Source organism: Mus caroli, unplaced genomic scaffold (genome assembly GCF_978045245.1).
Source record: "Mus caroli unplaced genomic scaffold, Mus_caroli_1 scaffold_8, whole genome shotgun sequence".
Lineage (NCBI taxonomy): Eukaryota > Metazoa > Chordata > Mammalia > Rodentia > Muridae > Mus > Mus caroli.
Window position 1 is genome coordinate 108,030,869 of NW_028227263.1, and position 17,550 is coordinate 108,048,418.

General features: G+C 41.9%; 2 pseudogenes; both read left to right on the plus strand.

The window, feature by feature from the left end:
• Positions 1 to 17,550, plus strand: part of LOC147003313 (uncharacterized) — a 169,623-nt pseudogene that overhangs the window by 13,358 nt on the left and 138,715 nt on the right.
• LOC147003314 (uncharacterized protein C2orf78 homolog pseudogene) lies at positions 13,246 to 15,045 on the plus strand (annotated as a pseudogene).

The following is a 17,550-nucleotide window of genomic DNA, read 5'->3' on the forward strand; positions in this document are numbered from 1 at the left end:
CAACAAAACTGGAGAACCTGGATGAAATGGAGAAGTTCCTAGACAGATACCAGGTACCAAAGTTGAATCAAGATCAGGTTAATGATCTAAACAGCCCTATATCCCCCAAAGAAATAGAAGCAGTCATTAATAGTCTCCCAACTAAAAAAAGCCCAGGACCAGATGGGTTTAGTGCAGAGTTCTATCAGACCTTCAAAGAAGATCTAATCCCAGTTCTTCACAAACTATTCCACAAAATAGAAACAGAAGGTACTCTACCCAACTCATTCTATGAAGCCACAATTACTCTGATACCTAAACCACAAAAAGACCCAACAAAGATAGAAAACTTCAGACCAATATCCCTTATGAATATTGATGCAAAAATCCTCAATAAAGTTCTTGCTAACCGAATCCAAGAACACATCAAAACAATCATCCATCCTGACCAAGTAGGTTTCATCCCAGGGATGCAGGGATGGTTCAATATATGGAAATCCATCAACGTAATCAAGTATATAAACAAACTCAAAGACAAAAACCACATGGTCATCTCATTAGATGCGGAAAAAGCATTTGACAAGATCCAACACCCATTCATGATAAAAGTCTTAGAAAGATCAGGAATTCAAGGCCCATACCTAAACATGATAAAAGCAATCTACAGCAAACCAGTAGCCAACATCAAAGTAAATGGTGAGAAGCTTGAAGCAATCCCTCTAAAATCAGGGACTAGACAAGGCTGTCCACTTTCTCCATACCTATTTAACATTGTACTTGAAGTCCTAGCCAGAGCAATTCGACAACAAAAGGAGATCAAAGGGATACAAATTGGAAAAGATGAAGTCAAAATATCACTCTTTGCAGATGATATGATAGTATATATAAGTGACCCTAAAAATTCCACCAGAGAACTCCTAAGCCTGATAAACAGCTTCGGTGAAGTAGCTGGATATAAAATTAACTCAAACAAATCAATGGCCTTTCTCTACACAAAGAATAAACAGGCTGAGAAAGAAATTAGGGAAACAACACCCTTCTCAATAGTCAGAAATAATATAAAATATCTTGGTGTGACTCTAACTAAGGAAGTGAAAGATCTGTATAATAAAAACTTCAAGTCTCTGAAGAAAGAAATTATAGAAGATCTCAGAAGATGGAAAGATCTCCCATGCTCATGGATTGGCAGGATCAACATTGTAAAAATGGCTATCTTGCCAAAAGCAATCTACAGATTCAATGCAATCCCCATCAAAATTCCAAATCAATTCTTCAACGAATTAGAAAGTGCAATCTGCAAATTCATCTGGAATAACAAAAAACCTAGGATAGCAAAAACTCTTCTCAAGGATAAAAGAACCTCTGGTGGAATCACCATGCCGGACCTAAAGCTTTACTACAGAGCAATGTGATAAAAACTGCATGGTACTGGTATAGTGACAGACAAATAGACCAATGGAATAGAATTGAAGACCCAGAAATGAACCCACACACCTATGGTCACTTGATCTTCGACAAGGGAGCTAAAAACATCCAGTGGAAGAAAGACAGCATTTTCAACAAATGGTGCTGGCACAACTGGTTGTTAACATGTAGAAGAATTCGAATCGATCCATTCCTATCTCCTTGTACTAAGGTCAAGTCTAAGTGGGTCAAGGAACTTCACATAAAACCAGAGACACTGAAACTTATAGAGGAGAAAGTGGGGAAAAGCCTTGAAGATATGGGCACAGGGGAAAAATTCTTGAATAGAACAGTAATGGCTTGTGCTGTAAGATCAAGAATTGACAAGTGGGACCTCATGAAACTGCAAAGCATCTGCAAGGCTAAAGACACCATCAGTAAGACAAAAAAACCACCAACAGATTGGGAAAGGATCTTCACCTATCCTAAATCAGATAAGGGACTAATATCCAATATATATAAAGAACTCAAGAAGGTGGACTCCAGAAAGTCAAATAACCCCATTAAAAAATGGGGCTCAGAACTGAACAAAGAATTCTCACCTGAGGAATACCGAATGGCAGAGAAGCACCTGAAAAAATGTTCAACATCCTTAATCATCAGGGAAATGCAAATCAAACCACCCCTGAGATTCCACCTCACACCAGTCAGAATGGCTAAGATCAAAAATTCAGGTGACAGCAGATGCTGGCGAGGATGTGGAGAAAGAGGAATACTCCTCCATTGATGGTGGGATTGCAAGCTTGTACAACCACTCTGGAAATCAGTCTGGCGGTTCCTCAGAAAATTTGACATAGTACTACCGGAGGATCCAGCAATACCTCTCCTGGGCATATATCCAGAAGATGTCCCAACCGGTAAAAAGGACACATGCTCCACTATGTTCATAGCAGCCCTATTTATAATAGCCAGAAGCTGGAAAGAACCCAGATGTCCCTCAACAGAGGAATGGATACAGAAATTATGGTACATTTACACAATGGAGTACTACTCAGCTATTAAAAAGAATGAATTTATGAAATTCCTAGCCAAATGGAGGGACCTGGAGGGCATCATCTTGAGTGAAGTAACACAATCACAAAAGAACTCACACAATATGTATTCACTGATAAGTGGATATTAGCCCAAAACTTAGGATACCCAAGATATAAGATACAATTTGATAAACGCATGAAACTCAAGAAGAATGAAGACCAAAGTGTGGACACTGTGCCCCTTCTTAGAATTGGGAACAAAACACCAAGGGAAGGAGTTACAGAGACAAAGTTCGTAGCTGTGATGAAAGGATGGACCATTTAGAGACTGCCGTATCCAGGGATCCATCCCATAATCAGCTTCTAAACGCTGACACCATTGCATACACTAGCAAGATTTTGCTGAAAGGACCCAAATATAGCTGTCTCTTGTGAGACGATGCCGGGGCCTAGCAAACACAGGAGTGGACATTCACAGTCAGCTATTGGATGTATCACTGGGCTCCCAATGGAGAAGCTGGAGAAAGTACCTAAGGAGCTAAAGGGATCTGCAACCCTATAGTTGGAACAACATGATGAACTAACCAGTACCCCGGAGCTCTTGTCTCTAGCTGCATATGTATCGAAAGATGGCCTAGTCGGCCATCACTGGAAAGAGAGGCCCATTGGACTTGCAAACTTTATATGCCCCAATATAGGGGAATGCCAGGGCCAAAAGAATGGGAATGGGTGGGTAGGGAAGTGGGGGGCGCTATGGGGGACTTTTGGGATAGCATTGGAAATGTAATTGAGGAAAATATTAATAAAAATATTAAAAATTAAAACAAAACAAAACAAAACAAAAACAAAAACATAATTCTACCATGATCAAGTAAGACTTCATCTCAGGGATGCAGGGATGGTTCAATATACAAAAATCAATCAATGTAATCCACCATAAAAACAAACTGGTACAAAACATATCCAATCATCTCAGTGGATGCCAAAAAAAAAAAAAAAAAGCCTTTGACTTTTGGATCTTTTCCTCCCATCAGTAACCATCTTCAACTTGGGAATGAGAGATTTGCTTCATCTCAGTCTATTTTCTTTGGAATTGTTCGGTTGTTGTCTCTCAGAAGTATGTTCTTTTCTACTGAAAGACAGGGAATGGATACTGATGACAGGGGGACTGGGGATGGGCAAGACAGACTAGAGGGAGGGGAAACTTAAATCATGATATATTCTATTTGAACATAATTTAGTTTCAATAAAAAAGTAAATGAATTAATTGAAAAATACTAAAACAATATACAGAAATAATGGGATTACAAAAGAAAATACAAATAACAGTCTATTTCTTCTCTCTCTCTCTCTCTCTTTCTCTCTCTCTTTCTCCACAGAGTGATCCTCTCAGTCCTGGCAATCAATGGTCTACTCACCTTGGGTTTAAGTGCCACAGTAGGACAGTGTTGGTTTCTGAAACATCCACTAGTAGGAGTTTACTTTCAGGCATAGCCTTGGCAAATGTGTGTGAGTATCTGACAACTGATGCGTCAGGAGGGCTCCCATTTTGGTTGCCATGTGAAAAAGGACATTTTTCCAGCAGAGATTTGCCCAGAACTACACAACATTGCACTGTCGACATGGAGGGACATTTCTATGGAGCCACATGTATGGCTATAAGCTACAGCACTAGCTCAGTGTGAAAGCTCCGAAGTGATTGTTGTAATAACTCATAGGGTTGCTGGAGGATAGCTTAAGTGGCTCTCGTATCATTTTTAGTAAAGACTTCGAGGTACAGTCACATGAGTTAGTGCTTTAAGGCATACTTAGACTATAGATGGCATATGAACATGTACAAGACCCATGCCATGATCCATATATAGTCTATGAACCTACCAGAGAATCAGAAATTGGAGGTACAACACAGAAAAAGAAGAAAGAAGCAAAGGAAGGACGGAAGGAAGGAAGGAAGGGAGAGAGGGGGGGGAGAAAAAACGAAAGACATGAGACTTGCATATATTTCTAAAAAAAGGTAAAAAAAAAAAAAAAGAACCATTCAGGTTTGTGAGGATACACCAAAAAAGGGAAAAGATTGGTCCTTTATTCACAAATGAACAAAAATACCTAAGGACTAAGGACTTCTTTCTTTTTCCACCTCTTTCTTTCTCCTCTCCCTCTCTATTTATGTGGCTCTCAGACTCAAGCATGGCAGAAACTCAGAATTCTACAGAGGAATTCTATAAGAAGGAAGAAGGTACAGGAACTGTCACACTCCTTTCAGGTGGGGACAAAGAGAGAAGGCACCCAGACTGGGTAGCTCACAACCATGATACTAAAAACAGGGAGACAAAGACAACAAGAATGTCCCTTGTGTCTGAGGGCAGACAGTGATGTACAGTGAGATCCAGAACATGAGCTAGAGAGGAAATCCTAACTCAGGAAAACAAAAGAAGAAGAGAGAAAAATACCCAGAAATAGCAGAATATGGGCAAGAGAAGAGCAAGAATGTTTGAATAAGGGAACGCATGCAGCCAGCCTTACCATTGGCTCTTCTGTTCTTTACTTATGAGGGTAGAACCCACTTTACAAGCATTTGCCAGATGAAATGAAGACCACTGCTTCTGGAAGTTCAGTGCTATCACCCACTAATGTAAGAATGCAGGATCAAGCTGGTCCAAGGATCAAAGCCTACAGAGGAGAGAAGAGAGATGTGAGGTCAACCAGGGTCAAAACAACTGAAGAAAGGACTCCTGGAGAAGAAACTGAAGCATGCATAATCTCCACAACCCTGCACTTCAATACAGCAAAAATGGAGCTCTTGATCTCTTCCTTTGGTCATAGAGAGATGCTAACAGCTCACAACTCAGATCAACAGAAAGGGTTTCTCAACTAAGTTGCCCCAACATATATGCTCCTCTCCTTCCTGCTGAAGGGTTCTGTCTGAGTATACAATGGGCACTTAAAGAATATGATCTTTTGGAACGTTTTACATCATATGTACATTAGAAACACCTTCATCAATGAACCTTATCAAAAGCACTGCCATAATCTCATCGGCTAAAAGTCATGTCAAGAAGGGCTGCCATGTCAAGATTAACTCTTTGATCAGCACACAACTCAAGCTTCATGGATGAAGCTGGTCTTCTGGCATGCATCTTCTCCACCCAATCCTGTCTTGGAGCTCAGAATATGACCTTCCAATTGGCTACTGCTTGACTTATGACATCACTCTCCCTCCCAGCCTACCAGCACCTAGTAGAATCCTGGGGTTTCCATGGAGCTGCCTGTAAACAAATTTGGATCATCACAGGTAACCTGTGACCAGTGACCAGTGAGCTGTCTGATACTGAACACACTCTCTGTTTTGGTCAGCAGATCAGAGAAAGACAACCATTTTTCCTGATTGGTTCACATATTTATTACTGTTACTCTCCCTCATACATCATGTCAGGTAAGTAACAAAACTTTAAAATTGGTTTTGATCCAACTTTCGTGATTTTTTAATATATGTTTAAAATCCATACAGTACCAGTAAGGGATACCATAGGTATTCATATTCATTCAAATTGAATGTCAATTTTAATGATTATCTCAAATTGAATGTTTAGCTTTGGTTTTTACTAAGAATGTGATTCTGGACACAAGTTTTCTCTCAAGTGCTTCTTCATCCATATCATGGGGATTAGAGTGTCACTATGCTCTTGGCTCTGAACTGTTGAGTCTTAAGTGGCAGGTGAATGTGGGAGAGACTAAGAGGGGACTTGACTCTGAGGAAGCAGTTACTGTAGAAATATTGAGGTTGTTACATGAAAGACAGAGCCATGGGAACTGGGAAGAAGAAAAAAATCCAAAGGATAAAGATGAGGGGCTAAAAAATAAAGAAATAAAAGAAGTCAAAAGTGTACAGTTGACCCTAAAGGAAAACACAGGTAGTTTAGGACCGAATACTGCAGAGAGGCACAGGTTTCACATCTAAGGGCCTAAGGATTTGTCCTTTCCTGAGCCTTATTTTGGCAACTGCACTGTTGAGATTTGTCTGGGCACAGGATCCCTGTCATAAACAGAAGGCACTACCCCACTCTGAACCCTGACTCGTACCATCTGTCACATCCCTCTTGTGCAGAGTTCCTCGATTCTTTTTTTTTTTTTAAAGAATAGCTATCAAATATATTTCTATTCCTAATTATAAAATCAGATGTATTAAAAATAACTTTTGCTGTATTTATAAATTTTTATATTTATACCATGTCACTAAATATATTGAGAGTGTCTTGAGGCCAAGTCTTTGAAGTAGCAGTTTAATGTCTACATTCAGTTCAGAGTGGTTTGGCTGAGACTGCCCCGTTAGAGCTATGAGTTATAGATGGTTATCCACGTGTACAGACATTACTGGACCTCTACAGTCAATGTAATGCATGAGAAAGAAATTGCAGATGCATAGTGGTAGCTGGCAGTTCATAATCCAGAAACAATAATCACTACTAATTTAAACGATCACAAGAGACATTTCCCCCTTGAAAACCTAGCTGTAAAGCATTCATGGGAACACTAGCACACATATGTCACTACCTTGCCTGTGGGGTGCTGAGGGAGGTGTGATCATCCAGGTCCTCAAGAAGATCAAAACCAAGGGGTATATTCATTGATCAGCACTCGAACGTCTCACATATCATTTTATTGTTTCTGTTCGTATTTACATCAAGCCTTAGTTCATGGTGATCTGATAGGGTGTATGGGATTATTTCAATATTCTTGTATTTGTTGAGGCCTGTTTTGTGACCTATTATATGGTCAATTTTGGAGAAGGTAACATGAGCTCCTGAGAAGAAGGTATATCCTTTTGTTTTAGGATGAAATGTTCTATGGATATCTGTTAAATCCTTTTGTTGTTTCATAATTATTGTTAGTTTCACTGTGTCTCTGTTTAGTTTCTGTTTTCAGGATCTGTCCATTGATGAGGGTGGGCTGTTGAAGTGTTCCACTATTATTGTGTGAGGTACAATGTGTGCCCTGAGCTTTAGTAAAGTTTCTTTTATGAATGTGGTTTGCCTTGCACTTGGAGCATAGATGTTGATAATTCAGAGTTCATCTTAGTAGATTTTTCCTTTTACCAATATGAAGTTTCTTCCTTATCTCTTTTTGAGAACTTTAGGTTGAAACTCAATTTTATTTGATTTAATTTATTTATTAGCATGACTACTCCAGATTGTTTCTTGGGACCATTTGATTGGAAAATTGTTGTCCAACCTTTCACTCTGAGGAAGTGTCTTTCTTTGTCACTGAGGTACATTTACTGTATGCAGCAAAATGCTGGGTCCATTCTGTTACTCTATGTCTTTTGGGAATTGAGTACACTGATGTTAAGTGATATTAAGGAAAAGTGATTGTTCTATGTTATTTTGGTTGTTAGAGATGGAATTATGTTTGTGTGGCTATCTTCTTTTAGGTTTGTTGACAGATTATTTTCTTGATTTTTCTGAAGTATAGTTTCCCTCCTTGTGTTGGTCTTTTCCATCGATTATCCTTTGTAGGGCTGGAATTTATGGAAAGATATTGTGTAAATTTGGTTTTGTCATGGAATATCTTGGTTTCTCCATCTATGGTAATTGAGAGTTTTGCTAGGTATAATAGCCTAGGCTGGTATTTGTGTTCTCTTAGGGTCCATATTACATCTGCCTAGGATCTTCTAACTTTCATAGTCTCTGATTAAAAGTCTGGTGTAATTCTGAGGGGTCTGCTTTTATTTGTTACTTGACCTTTTTCCCTTACTGCTTTTAATATTCTCTTTGTTTAGTGCATTTGTTGTTTAGATTATTAGGTGACAGGAGGAATTTCTTTTCTGGTCCAGCCTATTTGGAGTTCTGTAGGCTTCTTGTATGTTCATGGGCATCTCTTTCTTTAGGTTAGGGGAGTTTTCTTCTATAATTTTTTGAAGATCTTTACTGGCCCTTTAAGTTGAAAATCTTCATTCTCATCTATACCTATTTTCCTTAGGTTTGTTTTTCTCATTGTGTCCTAGATTTCCTGGATGTTTAGAGTTAGGATCTTTTTGCATTTTGCTTTTCTTTGACTGTTGTGTCAATGTTTGCTATGGTATCTTCAGCACCTGAGATTCTCTCTTCTATCTCTTATATTCTGTTGGTGATGCTTGCATCTATGACTCCTGATCTCTTTCCTAGGTTTTCTAACTCCAGGGCTGTCTCCCTTTGTGATTTCTTCACTGTTTCTTTTTTTTTTTTGATTTTTAATATTTTTATTACATATTTTCCTCAATTACATTTCCAATGCTATCCCAAAAGTCCCCCATAGCGCCCCCCACTTCCCTACCCACCCATTCCCATTCTTTTGGCCCTGGCCCAAAACCAAATTCTTCACTGTTTCTATTTCCAATTTTCGATCTTGTTTGGTTTAGCTCATTTCCTTCTCCTGTTTGATTGTGTTTTCCTGTAATTCTTTAAGGGATTTTTGTGTTTCCTTTTTATTGGCTTCTAGATGTTTACTTGTGTTCTCATGTATTTCTTTAAGGGATTTATTTATGCCCTTCTCAAAGTCCACTATCACCATTATGAGAAGGGATTTTAGATCCGAATCTTGCTTTTTACCAGGGTGATGGTGTATCCAGGACTTGCTATGATCTGAGAATTGGGTTCTGATAATTCCAAGTATCCTTGGTTTATGTTGCATATATATACATATACATAGTCATATACATGCATGTATGTGTGTGTGTGTGTGTGTGTATATATATATATATATATATATATATATATATAGAGAGAGAGAGAGAGAGAGAATTTGTTTGTTTTTCGAGACAGGGTTTCTCTGTGTCTCCCTGGCTGTCCTGGAACTCACTTTGTAGACCAGAAATCCGAATGTCTCTGCCTCCCAAGAGCTGTGTTGCTTATATTCTTTTTTTGTTTGTTTTTTTTGTTTTTTTTGAGACAGGGTTTCTCTGTATAGCCCTGGCTGTCCTGGAAGTCACTTTGTAGACAAGGCTGGCCTTGACTCAGGAATCCACCTGCCTGCTGGGATTGCCTCCCACCATCTGATTATCTCTAGAGCTAACTACCCTCGCTATATCTTACTGGAACCTGTCCTTCCTGTGTTGCTTGTTGTGTCAGAACTCCTCAGAGTTCAGCTGTCTCTGTGGTCCTGTGATTCTGTTATCCTGTGATCCTAAGATACTGGGTGTGTCAGAGCTCTTGGGAGTCAAGCTGCCTCTTGGACCCTGAGATCCTGTTGTGACCAAGCTCCTAGGATCCTGGGATCCTGGGATCTTCTGGTCCTGGGTGTGTTAGAGCACCTGGGATTGGAGCTTCTACTGGGTGTTGTGGAACTGGCTGCAGAGTTCACACCCAAGGTCTGCTCAGGGCACTGGCCCAGACAGGAAAGAGTTCCTTGATTCTTTGTATACACTGGATATATTAGATATTATCAAGGCTCCCACTCTATAAGAGTTACAATTAACAAAGGGAACAAGGGAAGAAACAATCTTATTCATGGAAAAACAAGGCTCTCATTCTGTAAGAATTACAATTAACAAAGGTAACAAACGTAGAAACAATCTTATTCATGAAAAAGCCATCAATAAGTTTGCAAATCCTAATAAGTCAGGCCTAAATATGTACAAGCAACATGAAAATTTACCACCAGGTAGTATTTATAACGTGATATACACATAGTATTTAAGACTCATAACTTAAATCATAAGAAGTCATCAATTGTAGAAGAAATGGGGGGACACAGTAGGATCTACAAAGGGAAAGAATTAGCTAAATAGAGTATTCATATGCAAAATCCTGTATGCATCATTTTTATTTGATATTTTATTTATTTACATTTCAAATGTTATCTCCTTTCCCAATATTCCCCCAGAAACTCCCTATCCCACCCCCTCTCCTCCTGCTTCTATAATGGTGTGCCTCCAACCACCCACCCACCCCGGCCTCCGTGCCCTTGAATTCGCCTACAATGGGGCACTGAGCTTTCATGGGACCAAGGGCCTCTTCTCCCATTGATGCCTGATAAAGCCATACTCTGCTAAATATGTAGCTGGAGCCATGGATCCCTCCATGTGTACTCCTTGGTTGGTGGTTTAGACCCTGGGAGCTCTTGTTGTCTGACATTGGTTTTGTACCTATGGGGTTGCAAACCCATTCAGCTAAGTCAGCTATGTCAGTTAGCTTTCTCTAACTCCTCCATTGGGGACCCCATGATCAGTTCAACAGTTGGCTGTGAGAATCTATATCATCATTTATTTATTTATTTTGTTTTTTTGAGACAGGGTTTCTCTGTGTAGCCCTGGCAGTTCTGGAACTCATTCTGTAAACCAGGCTGGCCTCGAACTCAGAAATCCTTCTGCCTCTGCCTCCCAAGTGCTGGAATTAAAGGCGTGTGCTACCATCGCACGGCCATTATTGTTTTTTCATAGAATATAGACAATCCTGGTGGAGCTGGGACTCACTTAAGACAGCAGCACTCCAGAGGCAGAGCCAGGTCCATCTTTATATAGTAGAGAGACGCTGTCTCTCTATAGAGAGTGAGATCTGCATAGGACAGGGCAAAGCAAGAGGCCTAAGCTGTCTAGGGCAAAGAAGGACTGTGCCTAGATTGGAGCAAAAGTAGAATGAGAGCCATTAGGAATTCTCTGCCCACAGAGAAAGAACAGGAAGCTCAGCAAATGAGTGTCATCCTGAAGAGTACCAAGAATCAAGTACTATTGATTCATTTGCAACTTGGAATGTTGGAGAGAACTTCAGTCTTAGACAAATCCAGCCAGTACAAACTGGAGATAGCACTGGTCTTAGAAACTTAGAAAGGAAACTGCACAGGAACTTAGAAAGAATCAATCTCACTATTTTCCTGCTGTCCTCTTCCTCCCTACAGAAAATTTCCAAAGTTCACCTTTCTTTGGGACAGAAAGTGGTTGTCAGCCCTCTCTTCCTGGGATGAGCAACTCTACACACTCAGGAAGGGAGTGCAACACCTCCAGTGTCTCCACCCCAGCTGTGAGTTTAGCATGGCTCCTGCCATCAAGCACCAACACTTCTCTCCAGCTGATCACAGGCAGAGCCTCCCTTAAACCACATGCTGGCATGACCATACTGGTAGAGCTGGCTGACCAGAGCCAGAACTCAACCTCTGCACTCTTCTATCCAGGTGTTCTCAAGTGGGATCTCACAGAAAGCAAAGATAGGGGAGATGCACTCCAGGAATTCAATATGACCATCACTGACCAGGACACTGCACTCTCCTCCCTGTCTGTGACATCCCAGTGTGATAACATTTTAGATCCCAATACCATAGCCCCTTTCCATCCATCACTTTTAACAAGTTTTGTCCAAGTTATACAACCACAGGTACCAGATCAAGGATACAGCCTGGCACCTTCCTACCAGGATGGCAGCCAGGTGTATTATTACAACCACAACAGCCTGGACCATCTGATACCCGGAGAACTAGGACTGTGTCTGCAGCCCTACAGCTCTGTGTCCTATCCTGTGAGCGAGAAGTCTGCCCCACAACCAGAGATGCTGATGGTGGGAAAGAAGATTCAGCCAAGGAATGTCCAAATACCAATCTCCACCTCTGGCTTCTCCTATTCCACATCTGGTCAAACTCTGCCAGACATCACTCTTCCAGGTAAGTACAAACTCAGGAGGGAAAGGCACATGATCCAGAGTCCAAGGATGCTCAAGTCTACTTTTCGGTAGTGGATATTCCACACAGCCAGAGATTATGAGTCTTTACAGGTTAAATAGAGCTCTGCTTTTCATCCCCAACTTCAGGCTGAACAATGATAGAGAATGCAAGGCCACAGTGAGTGCTATCCATCCTGCATTCAGTGGTGTCAGCAACACAACAAAATCACACATGTGACAGCATAAGTTAGTCACTATCACATCCGTGCACACTGTTACTGACTCCTTGAACTACTGCTCTGGGTAGAGATGACAATGAAGACTTTTTGTTTTGGTAACGTGGGATTTTTCTGTCAGTTGAAATCTCTCTCCAGAGCAATGCAACTCAGAATCTGTCCTGGAGGAAGAATTCCTCCCAGATCCCAGCACCTGTCCTGGCATTTTCTTACACTTAAAATTATAGAGAGAGTAGGGTGCAGACCATGTACCATTGCTAAGGTGGGCAAGGCTAGTTTCCTTCTTTTTCCTTCTGATGTAGTACTTCACAGGTGACCCATTGACAACAATGTAAGATCATGTAGATGTTTTTTTCTAATGGAGAATCATAACCAAGACCAAATATTTCATTTTCTTATGACAATTTGCATATTGCTTACAGGAGGTCTGTGAGATACAGGGCTGGAAGAAAGCTCTTTTGTTCAAATGATTGTCTCAAAGGAGGGTCCAGCTAGGTTTGGATAGCTAAACCCACATAAAAAGCCAGGCGTCTGGGGATTTGAATAATGCCTTAAACTGAGAGAAGTTGTCAGAGTCAGGTAGTTTCTTAAAATTTGTGGCCCAGACAACCTACCTAATAGCAAAGCCCCAAGGATGGGAATCACTGTACCATTGGAAAAGGGGAGGCAAGTGAGGAGCATATATCAAGAAAATTTTGTAGACTAACCATAGACTTTACACCTCAAGTACCACACAAACCCGAAGGAACACAAAAGTATCTGAGAAAACCTGACATGGCATGGGCAGCAAAAACAGAGCAGTCACCATCTGTCTGTCAAGAGCTGCTGTCTGGGATGCTCAAGCACAGCTCATAGGAATAGCCTACCATCCTGCAGAGGCTGAGTGCTGTAGTGCTATGAAATGGGGGTGGGGTGGGGAGCCTCTCACTCATCAGCACTGACTTCTTCCTTGACTCTTTTCCAGTGGTGGACATGGAGACATCCCAAGGATTGCTACCCTCAGGCCAGACAGTCAGTCTGCTGCAGAGTCCAGAACTCTGCAATATTTCCACCGAGGTTTTCCAGATGAGGACACCACCTGTCAATGGGGACAGGTTATTAACAGGCCCCGTGTACAGTTCTTCAGAATTGCTGACCTTGCCTCTAGCTCCAAGCCTGGAACAAAGGGAGAATGAAAACATGCTTGAGATGAAAGCTGAGCTGTCAATGCCTCGGGATGCCTATGAGGGCACTAAAGAAAACCAAGGACCATCACACCTTCCTTTAGTGCACCCTGACTGCACTGATACAAGAAGTCTAATACCGAAGTCTGCTTCTGACAACGCCAGCATGGAAGGCATCAGTGTGGGTCTGGAAGAGCAAGAGAAGCTGGAGAATGAGACTGGATCAAGAAACAACATTGAGGACCTCACTACACTGGGAGCAGGTGATCACCTTCCCCAATTCTTCAAAACCCTCAAAGACATAGACCGGTGTCCTCCCCTTCAGAGCTGGAGAGTCATGAGAAGCTCTTCTGAAAAGGTGACAAAGAATCACCTAAAAGCCTCTGACCTGCTCGATGGAGCTCCTCAGGCTAAAATCCAGGACCAGGACCTAGTCAGGGGAGAGGGGAGTGGGGGCTGTGCAAAGGACAAGGAAAGAGCTATTGACAACATCTCAAAGCATCTGGAGAGCAAAGCTCCCACAGAGGCACCCAGCAGGCACAGCAGAGATAGAAAAGAGGGGCAAGAAAGGCCAAGTGGGCCAGAGAACAATTCCAAGAATACAGAGGAGCTTAAGCAGTCAAGGAACAGAGTCAAAGCAGAAGAGAAGCCCACCATCCCCAAGACCAAGAGGAAGAGGAACCCACCTGAGCTCAGTCAAAACAGCTTCAAGAAGCCTCGAACCAACCTTGGCATGCATATGCTGGAGTCCGTACAGGTCTTCCACCCACTGGGGAAGAAGTTTGAGAAGAAAACTGGCATCTCTTCCTTCGGGGGTCTGCGAACCTCCACCAACAACAGAGATCGAGGCGCAGGCCCAGCCACCCCAGCACTGCTAGATATGCCACCTGAGGGCCGGGGTCCTGACAGAATCCCAGGCAAAGCTCAGCGAGCAAAGATCAGTGCTCACAAGGAGTGTACATCTCCATCCCAGTACAAGCTGCTCCCGCCTAGGAAGGTCAAGTTAGTACCTTTGCCTTTCCCAAAGCTGGACCAGCCTAAAGCCAGACTTGCTTCTAGAAAGCCTCTCCCCCTGGCTTCACACAGGCCCACTGCAGCTCCCCCTGTGAGGCTTCATCCCCACTCAGCTCATCCATCCCAACCAGCTCCTGTCAGCACATCTCTGATGGCCTCTGCCAAGTCAGCTCCTCCAATTTCCTCCAGTGCTACACAACCTAATGGAGCCAACACCAGTCAGTCTAGTGCTATGCCTCAGTTGGCCTACATGAGGCCTGTACCCTACAGAGCATCCTCTCACACTTCATTCCAGAGAGAGCTTATTTCTTCTGGCAGGAACAAGGCACCATCACCACCCAAACCTCAAACCCAATATCGACTGCAAGACTTCAGTTGCCAATCAATTCCATGGAGGAAAGTCTACATTCTGGGACCAGTCATCTCACAGCCCATCACAAAAGAGCAGAGGCCAGAGAGGGAGGCCATGAAGAGGAGGGCTCAACAGGAGCGTGAGAATGCTGCCAAGTGTAGCTCTCCTGGGAAACTACAGCTTTTCCTTCACAGGGAAACCGATATGGAAATTTCTCAATATTATGGCTATGCAATGTAGGAGCTGGCCAGACCTTTGTAACATAGTACTTTTGATGTATATAATGATAGGTAAAGAGACGGATACAGATATATACATAGAACTTCAAGGGTCATATAAGTGTGTAGATGCATAAGTAAATATGTAGCTACGTAGATGAGTATGTAGATGTTTGTGTTTATATAAATAAAGAGACAAATTTCTCATAATAATTATAAATATTTGAAGCCAGTAAAACTAACTGGAGTAATTTAAGTCAGTTTTTTAATCCATAGTATATACAGAGGCCTTTGTTATTTAAGTCAGTTCTTTAATCCATACTATATTCAAAGGCCATTGTTATTGTTCTCAGGACTTTGATATTGTTAATTTTGATTGACAAAGTAGTGTATATTATATAACTACATCATATTACGTAAACTCTATTAATATATATTTACTATTAAAGCAATTCCTCATAGCTCTGGTGATAATAAAATTATTCTCCTTGGCTTTTATTTTCACTGTACTGGTCACTGAATATGGGATGTTTCCTAAACGTTTTCCTGTCAACCTAACACACTCCTGCTCTTACCATGGTTCTTCCTATTTCAAACCTCTCACCCCAGCCCTTAATTATAATTTGCATGGGACAGAGAACTTCCTAATGCTTCATGAAATGAAAAACAGGCTTTCATGTACACATGTATACATGATCTAGAACCCAGATATGAGAGAATACATATCAGGATGACTAACATTCTGAGATGGGTTTAATTGGATTAGTATGCCCATCTCACGTTGGATCCATTTCAGAAAACACCCATTTAATATTTATTTTGTGTGTATGTCTCCCCTGTATACATTCTGGAACAACACATCTGTGCAGTGCCCACACAGGCCAGATGATGACACCAGAAGTGTGGGTCTGGAATTGAGGAAGGTTGACAGGCTGCTAGGAACTCAGCCTGAGGACTCTGTAAGAAGAACAAGTGTTCTCTATAGAGCTATCTCACCTGGCACAGGATGAGTGCAGGTCCTGTAACAGCAAAGCTTCACTTTCTTTATGACTTAATGCTTTCCTCTCTATGTCCATCACGTTTTTCTCACCCATGACAATTCTGTTGCATACCAACTTGGTTCCCTAATGTACTGGAGACACTGCTATAATCAACACTGATGGCAAGGGTCTTTCTAGTGTGTCCAGTTTTAGAATGGTTTGCTTGAGCCAGGTGGTAGGCCAGGTGTTGGGTTTAGGAGGTCCCATTATTGGGACATCCAAACAGGCAGAAATATGTCACACCCCACCAGCAGAGCACAGCATTCCTTCCTGTCCACTCCCACATAGGTGTTTGTCATTCCTTCTCTGATTGACCTTGGTGGCATCTCCTGAAGTTTCACTACGCATTGCTCCAACTCCTGGATCCACATGCTTTATTTTTATGCATCCATGCTCTATATTAAAACCTTGAGGACTGCCATTTTATTTATCATTTACAAACTGGGTTGTCTTGTTTCACATGACTTAGATATTTTGTTTAATTGCAAATAATCTACATATTAATCCATCTGCAGTAATAATAGCAAAGACTACCTCTTGTTCTCTAAGCCATACCCTCAAGTAACTGCTTCCTTTGCTGGGAAGGACCACTTTGCTTACCTGAGAAACCATTTGTCAACTTCTGCCAAGATGCCTTGGGTGGCTCTATACCCTTGCCTATCCCTGTACCTTGAACTATGTGTGTTGATATGTTCTGACAGTTTCAAGTTTGTCACACCTAGGTCCCTAAGTGGACATATGTCATAGGTAAACTAAAATATGCATTGATTTGTTTGCTTGATTTTTTTGTGTGTGTGTGTGTTTGTGTGTGTGCCGTTTAGTGTCTTGACATATGGTCTCACTACATAGCCCTGGTTGTCCTAGATATAATACTGTAGAATGAGATATCCTTAAACTCAAAGGGGTCTGCCTCCATCTGCCTCTGCCTCTCCCTCTGTGCCTCTGTCCCTCTCTGTCTCTACATTTCTGCCCCTCTGCCCCTCTGAACTTCTGTCCAACTGCTCTTCTGACTCTGCTCTCTGTTCCTGCCTATGCTCATGCTTCTGTCCCCCTAAGCCACCACCACCACCTCTGTGTCCAATCACTCCTGCCCTCATCATACTCCCGGTCTTAGAGTTTTACTGCTGTGAACAGACACCATGACCAAGGCAAGTCTTACAAAAACAACATTTAATTGAAGTTGGCTTACAGGTTCTGAGGTTTAGTCCATTATCATCAAGGTGGGAGCATGGCAGAATCCAGGCAGGCATTGTGCAGGAGAAGCTGAGAATTCTATGTCTTCATCCAAAGGCTGCTAGTGGAAGACCGAATCCTAGGCAACTAGGGTGAGGATCTTAAGCCCACACCCACAAAGGTACACCTACTCCTACCAGGTCACACCTCCACATGGTGCCACTCCCTTGCCCAAGAATATACAAACCACCACACCACACCACCCCCCAACATCTCCACCGCCTCTGCCTGAGTTTGGGAGTACAAGCATACAC